Here is an 8834-nt window from a genome sequence, read left to right as displayed (position 1 = left end):
CTTCTGTCTCCTCTTTCTGATATACTAATTAAATATATGTTACACATTTTAAAATTATCCCATAGTTTCTAATATAAATATTTTTCTCTTTGCATTTCAGTTTGAGGGGTTCTATCAACCTCTGTTCAAACTCACTGATTCTTTCCTCAGCTCTGTCCAGTCTACCGATGAGCACATCAAAGACATTTCCTTTTCTAGTATGGTTGTTTATTTGTTTGTTTTAATTCTAGCATTTTCTTTTGACTATTTCTTAGTGTTTCCATCTCTCTGCTTACATTATCCACCTGCCTGTGCTTTTTTAATGTTTAGACATGCCAGGTGCTTCAAATTCTCCTGGTGTTCTGGTTTCACTCTCCCCTCTGTCAGTCTGGCTTCCCCAAGACATCTTCAGAGAGCTCGTATAAAGGGTTCACTACAAGATTCATTTTAATTTTAAAAATGCTTGAATTTTCAGTCTATGGCCATATTTTAAGAACCTCGATTTAGAGAAGTGATCTAATAACCAAAGTACATTAATTAGAAACAACGTAACTAAGTATGCCTCCTGGTCTTAAAAGTTAAAATCCCTGTCTTCTTTTCTAAATATTAAACTAACAGAAGAATATTTAACCCTGACTGCTTATATTCTCATGTCCAGAGCTTTCCAAAACTGGCTACTCTTAAAAACAAAAAAAAGAAAAAGAAATACCTTTGGGGTACATAAAGGACAATATATATATATATATATATATATATATATATATATTAATCCATCTGACAATGAATAATGTAAAGAAAATATTCTGGAGAATTATTTTGTGTGTTTATAAACTACTTCTCAACAGGCAAGGACTACAGGTTCATTTCTTCCTGGACAAACCCAGGTGAGCCCCTGGCGGCCTGTGGTCTTGGTGCGCTGGCCTTGAACGTGAAGACCCCGGAGGCGGTGCCGCCCTCTGTGGGCCCAGATTCTCTTCAGCTGCTCCAGGTCTTCATGAAGCTTGTTGTCCAGACCATTGGCCAGGACCTGGCTGTATTTTCCGTCCTTCACATCCTTCTGTCTGTTCAAGACCAGTCTGGAATCTCATATTGGTGTAGTGCAGAATGGTGATCACACATGCCACCTCAGCCTTGGTGAGCTCTCCTGCCCCCTGGTGAGGTCGACGTCTGTTTTCCTAACACCACGTGAGCGTATCTTCACCCCACACCCCTAACTGCAGTGACAGCAAAGGCTATTCGCCACCGCCCGTGGATATTGGTGTTGCGTACTCACAAAATGTGCTGGGACTTCTCAGAAATCACGAGAGACATGGCGGCAGCATGTAGCCCTCCTGTGGAAGAGTTCTTCTAAAGGTTTATAACATTTTTTAAAACTTTTTTCGTTATTGATTTGAGAGGGAGAGGAAGGGAGAGGGTAAGAGAGATAAAAACATTGATGAGAGAGAACAGCGACTGGCCGCCTCCTGCATGCCCCCCACTGGGGATCGGGCCCACAACCTGGGCATGTGCCCTGATTGAACCAGCAACCTCTTGGTGCATGGGTCGACATTCAACCACTGAGCCACCCTGGCTGGGCAAAGTTTATAACATTTTTTAGATCGGATGTTCCAAATTAATTCTCTCCAACAATATGAAAGAAGGCAGCAGGAGTTTCTGAGGCATTGTATTAAAGAGAAACATTCATATGTGCCTTCCCTCCACAAATATTTGCCTGGCGATTCTATTTGCTAGGCATCATGAGGCGGTGTTGCTAACTCATCCTGTGAAATTATGCAAATTATTTTATCTTTTTGAGTTTCAGTTTCTATAAAAGCAAAACAAAAGGAAATATATTTGCCCACTGTTCCTATCGTGAGGTTCATATGCGACAGTGATTGTGTCATTTGAAAAACACCTAACAGCGTATTGTTTTATTTATTTTTAGTGTATTTTAATTGAATATAGTTTACACACATTACCAACTACTGTGTTTAAACACATCAGTTTGTATGTATTGTGTCTATACACAAAGAGGATATTTGAAACTACATTTTGGACGCCTGGCAGGGATTATCATTTCTCATTAGTTTTATTTATTTACACTCTTATTTCCGAAGTGCCACCTTTCAAGTTTCCTTACATTCTTTCCTTTCTTCTGGGAAACAAAGCTCAATTTTTTCCGGCTCACTTCTGTGATGCATCCTCCTAAGATGTTTGCCTTGATTTTATCAAAGCAGAGACGTTCTTCCTGGTGTCTAAAATTTTAGAGAGGCAACATGTACATTCACGTTGCAGCACCGTTGAAAACCGTTGAGCCGAAGCAAGCGGCCGAGGGAGCCCAGGGCAGGGCTTAGAGAAAATGCCAAGGAGCCTCCGTCCACACAGCCACCTTCCTGTCCAAAGCGCAGATGCCCCGGGGTGTGCGATTAGCAACAGTGACGTCGGGTCTTAGACAACGCTATCCCTGCTTCTCCGAGCTCTTCACGGGGCTACTGAGCTGCAGCCCCCACGGCCTCCATGTGGCATTTCCCTTTGGTTTACTGAAAAGACATTGCACAGAAGGACGCTTTATCTGTATCTACTTTCCTCACATGGGAAGAACTCTCCAGCCAGAACTCGGAGCCTAATTTCCACCCAGTACGCTTACTGGAGCAATACGCTATGCTGTCCGCAGTAGATAAAAACCGGGGACTCTCTGCATTATATCCACTGAATGGCGGAGAAATAAATTAAGTTCTAAGCACAGCAAATGAATAGCTGCAAGGTGCATTGGTTTATCATAATACACCAACTCTCTTTCCTCCAGAACCTCTGTCATTATGCACAGCAAGTTTTCTCAGTGGAAGTTGATGGAGCATTGTACAGGGTATCTAAACTTTAAGGAAAAGCATTTGTCTGACCTCCTGGAGGCTATTAACATATCCTGCTGTCTTTTCATTACATCTTTCCCTTTGCACTAGAATCCTACAATAGCATGTCTTTAAATGTCATTAAAAATTAAGAGCACTAGACTCAGGAGGTAAAAAGGCAGACTACTGAAGGGAAAAAATTATGGAGGAAAAAAAACCACACTTTTTTTGGAAGCAAAAAAAGTAATTTCCTGTTTAATTTTTATTCTAAAGAATAAAAAAAAAAAAAAATAAGAACACTCCGAAATGAAGTCATCGGACCAAACAAATTGTATAGAATCGGTTGTGTACAGTAATGAAAGCTCCCCCACAAAATTAGTAAGAAATTGATGATAGAGACTATTTTATTCCCCCAAAGCAGGGAGCAAGGCCAGAAGTACCCCTCTTCGATTTTTATTTATCTGTTGAAGCTACAGAGAAACAGACGAAAAAATGTTGGGCTGGTCTTGTTTTTGTCATTGTTGGGACTGAGGTGCCCTTGCTGTTGAGCTAAATTCTTCTTATTATGTAATACAAAAACGTTCTAATTTGCGGGGGAAGAACTAATGACATTTGGTTATATCATAAATCATGGATTATTTGTGGTAAAATAAATATCAGTCCAATAAAGGAATTAATAAAATGACTTGTTGATAATAATATGATGTAATACGAGGTGTGTGTTTTCTAAGCAGGGCATTCCAGAGGAAAAGAGATATAGCATACTTTAGAGATAAAAATCATACCTCACAGATGATGACTCTAAAATAATACCTTTAAAAATGATGGAATCTAAACAAAATAGTAGTTTGGACTATTCAAAGGTATCGTGACAACTGTAAAACCCATTCACAGCGACTCTGTGAGATCCACAGAAATAGAGGCTGTCCTCTCCATTTTGTATAAAGAGAAACAAACCAAAATAAGAATCAAGGCTACTATGGAGAATAGAATCTAGCTTCTCTGATTATTAGAGTAGAGCTTTTTATTAAATATTACTGTCCCTATTAAACGCACACACACCCCCAAAAGAACCTCTATTATTTGATATGGTAACTCACATTCATTTGCAGATGGTCGTGTCTCAGTAACTGACGACCTTCATAAAAGCTCTCCATAATTTAGAATTCACAACTACCCTTTTGCACTAAATACATATAAGTAAGACAGTTAATAAGAGTGGGAGTTATAACAGCTGCAACGGCAACTAACCATTTTTTGGGTGTTCAGTAGAATAAACATGCTATGGGAATTGTTTCAATCCATTTTCTCAAGGTCCCTGTAAATTAGCATGGTTCCCTTTGTACCGATGAGAAAGGCGAAACACTAAGAATTCAATGGCACTTCAGTGTAGCATAGGTAGCAGGTGGCTAAACGAGGGTTTGTTGCCCGGCTCAGTGGTTGAGCGTTGACCCATGCATCAAGAGGTCACCAGTTCGATTTCCAGTCAGGACACTTGCCCAAGTTATGGGCCTGATCCCCAGTGGGGGGTATGCAGGAGACAGCCAATCGATGCCCTCTCTCATCGATGTTTCTCTCTCTCCCTCTCCCCTCCTTCTCTCTAATATCAATAAAGGAAAACAATTTTTTTAAAAATAAATAAATAAACCGGGGTTTGCACCTACTTAGTATTTTGCTGAAATCCGGTCCCTAAACCCCACACAGTACTCTTGGGCTCAGGCCTGAACTATCCCACCTGAGCACTTTGAATGCTTCTAGAACATGTATATTCTGAAAGCATTGAAATATAAAATAAAATTATAGAAAGAGAGGAAGGAGAAAGAGAAATGATCAATGTAAGTTTCTTTCCTAAGAGTCTCTCTCTCTATTGCATTGAAATGAACCTCAAGCTGGCTCTGGGCTTTAGGAGGGGTAATGAGTGTCCAGGAAATGTTCTCCTACACGAGCCTGTGATACGAAGATCTCAAACTGCAGCTTTGCTCGGCGAAGTGTTAATTAGTCTGTGTCTGCCTTCAACAGCACTTTTAACTGGACAGAAAAACGCAGAGCCAACGCACACAGTTGGAGTTCAGGATGTAATTGCAAATGCTGGATTACCATACTGGTGTAGGCAGGAGCTTCTGGAAAGGGAGTGTTTACCCTCCGGCATGGGAGTAGCCCTCCAGCACCAGCTGTTAATAACATCTTCCTCGTTCGGCAAAGGCCAGTGGCGTGATTCCAGCCAGCTGTACATTCTTTGAATTAATCTTCCTGGGAGTAAATAACACCAAGACAATTTGGGAAACAGTGATACCTGGAGAAAGAGAGGAAGGAGAGAGAGAGACATTGTAAATCTAAGTTTCTTTCCTAAGAGTCTCTAAGACAACCATCACAAATGCCCTCAGAAGGACATTTTATACCTTGTACTTTTGTTCTTCGATGGGGAGGGATGTGTGAGGTAACAATGCTCTCCCAGCTGTCGGGATTCCTACCAGCACCCTGGCTTACTGGGTATTTGCTCTAGCTTGATAGAAGTTGTGCAAACAGGAGAGGTCCTGCTTGCTGATCTAAAGTTCAAGTCCGAAGGACGTTGACAAATTTCACTCCGTGTTCCAGTGATCAAGGTCCTGCTACTGAAAAATGGAAAATATTTTTGTTTGGTAGAAAAATAAAATAAAATATTGAAAAGACCTTTTCATGGAAACTCATCAGTTTTATTCTAGAATGTATCCAATACTCCTTCCAGCTAATGTTTACTGAGCACCTATTATTGATGGACCGCAATTCTCCTTGTGCCGAGTGTAAGCATCAGAGTTGTAAGTTCCCACTGGAATGCCCAGTCCTGTTCCAAGCTCTGAAACTAGTAACTTCTACAGGTGAGAGAACCTCTCTGAGTGATCTACTCTGCCCTTGAAATGGACCCTCTGTGAGATTTCCGTCATTCAGCTGCAGGTGGGTTGGTTAAACCCAGTCTGATGAGGCCAGTTGGGACCACACAGGACCAGAACTAGCTGTGTGCTTTAAGAGTGGTGTAAGCCAAAAAAGGAGACGGTCTCAGTTCCCAACAATAAAACATGCAGTGAAACAAAATTGGGCATAAAAAAAAAGACTTTGCTGTAAATTCTGATGCTGAGGAAAACCAAGAGTAGGAAATAGTATGATTCTGTGATAGAGTCGGAGCCAGACAGCCTGTGTCTAAATTCTGATTCTTTCATTTAGTAGCAGCATGGCCTCCAGCAATTTCTCAACCTCTTAGAACCTCTGTTCCCTCCTTGGTAAAAATGGAGCTAATAATACTTTGCCCTATGGCTTTGTGAGAATTAAAAGAAATAACACAGGTAAAGTTTTAGGAACAGTGTCTGGCACATAATAAGCCCTTACCAAGTGTTAGTTATTTCTGTTGCTTCTTATTCGTCATTATTATGTTTGTTGTCATCATTAGCATCCATATTAAACAAAAGAAAGGAAGTCTGCAAAGGAGACAGGGTTGGTTAACGTAGGCGTCGTAACACGCCAATGGACTTAAAAAGAGAAGAGAGGTTAGAAATGACGTTCTAACGAGGTTCCCAGCTCAGGTCAAGGCACTGGCCTGGGAGGAGGCAACCCAGCTCTTCCTTGGTCAGAACAGGACAGGAGGGATGAAGACCACCACTTGCTCATGGGGAGTTCAGGGCTCTGGGGCTTTTGTCTTCTCTTAGAAAATAGAAGCGAAGTCCTCTCCTGAGAAAGATAATAACAGATGTGCAAAGGGAGGAAGGAGAAGGGATAGGAAGTCAATAGCCCAGCACTTTAAAAAGGTTAAAGTGGGTGGGAGAGCGAGCTGAGTTGATGAAGTATTGTATGAACCTTGGGAGTACTGAGGGACCATTTGAAGTTGGTGAGACTAAGCACAAAGTAGAAACAATATGTTTTATTTCACAACTCTTTTTCATCACATAGTGGTTTTATATTATAAGCAGATATAGCGTATGTTTGGATTCATCGGGGTTGGGGTTTTAACAAAGAGGGGTTGAATGGAAGGATAAAGGGATGCATGGTGCTAGTGAAATGATGGATGATGGAGTGCAAGCTGGATGAGGGGGTACTGAAGGAGGGAATGGGTACGCACCAAGAGAGGAGTCTGACGAGGTCCCGCAATGACGTCACGTGAGAGATGTCTCTTTCCAAGCTTTTGAAGAGAAGCCACCTGACTCAGCCTCTCCCTCTCCAATAACTTTAATCTGCTCTACAGAGGCTCCTGCCCCATCTCTATACCAATGACAGAGCCAAATTAAAGGCTTTGGCTTGGAACCGCTGAGCTCATCTGGATGTCACACTACCGGACAATTTTTTCTCTCCCCGTCAAATCGCTGAATGAATGAATCCTCTATGCTGCTCTCAAGCCTCCTTCCTTCCTTTGCCACAGGAACCTTACTTCTGTGGAAACATGGCTTTAAAATAAAGGTATGTAGGCCGAACTAGAAGGGACTATTCACGGCACAGGGCAGAGCCTATGGACAATGAGGATGTGTGTTGGAGATCGCAAGAGGTACAACCGGCCCGAGGACAGAGATGACCTCAGCTGACGTTTGCGCACTAGATCCCCTGTTTAGACGTAATGCTATAGGCAATGGGGGAATAGCAAAGATTTTTGTTTTTAGCAGAGAAATAGCACAAACACAGTGCTGTTTCAGGAAGGTTAACCTGTTCAACTTCCAAAAAAATTGGATATGGCTAAAGTCTATGGATTTAGTTAGGAGGGTTGAATTCCACTCAACAGGCACTTACTGGGCGTCGCTGTGGCCCTGGGCCGTCCTTTGTCCTGTGACATGGTCCCACAGACAAGAAAGTGCGGCTCCAGGTATAACAGAAAGCATATATAGTAAAGTGTATGTGCCCGAGGACCTTATAACTCCAGTAATGGGAGCAGTAGGGAAGAACTAATATAAGGCTTTACAGATGATGTTTCAAACCAGAAATATTTGTTACATTTTATGTACGTTTCAAGGGCGGATTAATTAATACCAACTGAAGTGGAGGGTGAGGAGAAGGTGTCACAGGTTTGAGGTGACTGGGGTCTGGGAGGAGAGCATGTCAGTTCCACCAGCTGGTGGCAGGGATTGCAGTGGGGGGTTTGCCACTATTCCTCTGTATACTGAGGTCGCAGCTGCCAGACCGAAGACTGGCGTTGGCTCGGAGTCTCAGGGCAGCGGTGTGGAGAGCTTGGTTACGCACCATGCCCCATTCCCTAAACGCTCTGACTTGAGGGAAATTAGAACTAGGCTGCTGGAACCCTCCGACGCCGGCAGTAATGAGACATCGCTGACGATTGATCTATCAAAAGACCATATTGATGATCTGTCCTGTTGGTAGCCAGGGAGCAGTGAAAAGAGACAAGAGAAGGGAGTGATGGAAAGGGGGGGGCAGGTACGAACGAGCCAGGCCTCGAGTCCTTTGAAGAGACCCCGATCTACTTTCTTTGGGAAGGGGTTTGGGGGGGAGGTTCGCATCTCAATGCCAGAGGCAGCAAAGGCTGCTGACAAGAATAGAGTGAGGGTCAGCTGTGTCACTGTGACTGGATCTATATTCTCAGGCAAATAATCTTCCCTTGACTTATTATGCCTGCCTGTAAATTGAGGATAATAACCCATGACCTTTTGTTATCACAGTAAGTGAAAAATGAGATCCTCAGGTGAAGGACTTTGAAGTCACAAGGACAAAGGAGCTCTAACATAGTTTCCGAGGGCAGTCCCAGCGTCACCTATCATTCCCGAGTGCGTGTTCTGCAGAGCGTCCCTTGTCACGTCACGGACACCGGGCTAACTAAAGCCACCTGCCTATGAAAAGTTTGCCCTTCAACACCGGATGGCATTAGAGGTGATAGAAATATATTTATAGAAGGAGATAAAGGTTTCAAAGAGGAAAAGAGAGACTTTCTTTTGTTTAAATGCCCACATCTTCGTGTTTGGCTGACTTGACAATTTTGTTCATTTTTTCCACTTATATCTCTGGTGCTGACACCCCAGGATCAAGCAGGGCCCGTTAGGATGTCTGATCCTGCGGACGCTG

General features: G+C 42.6%; 1 pseudogene; it reads right to left on the bottom strand.

Annotated features, from left to right (window-relative positions):
• Nucleotides 1–839: 839 nt before the first annotated feature.
• Nucleotides 840–1290, bottom strand: LOC118640259 (annotated as a pseudogene).
• Nucleotides 1291–8834: the final 7544 nt, after the last annotated feature.

Source organism: Molossus molossus, unplaced genomic scaffold (assembly GCF_014108415.1).
Source record: "Molossus molossus isolate mMolMol1 unplaced genomic scaffold, mMolMol1.p scaffold_m16_p_22, whole genome shotgun sequence".
Lineage (NCBI taxonomy): Eukaryota > Metazoa > Chordata > Mammalia > Chiroptera > Molossidae > Molossus > Molossus molossus.
Note: the sequence above shows the minus strand (reverse complement) of the source record. Positions and strands in the feature narration are given on the sequence as shown.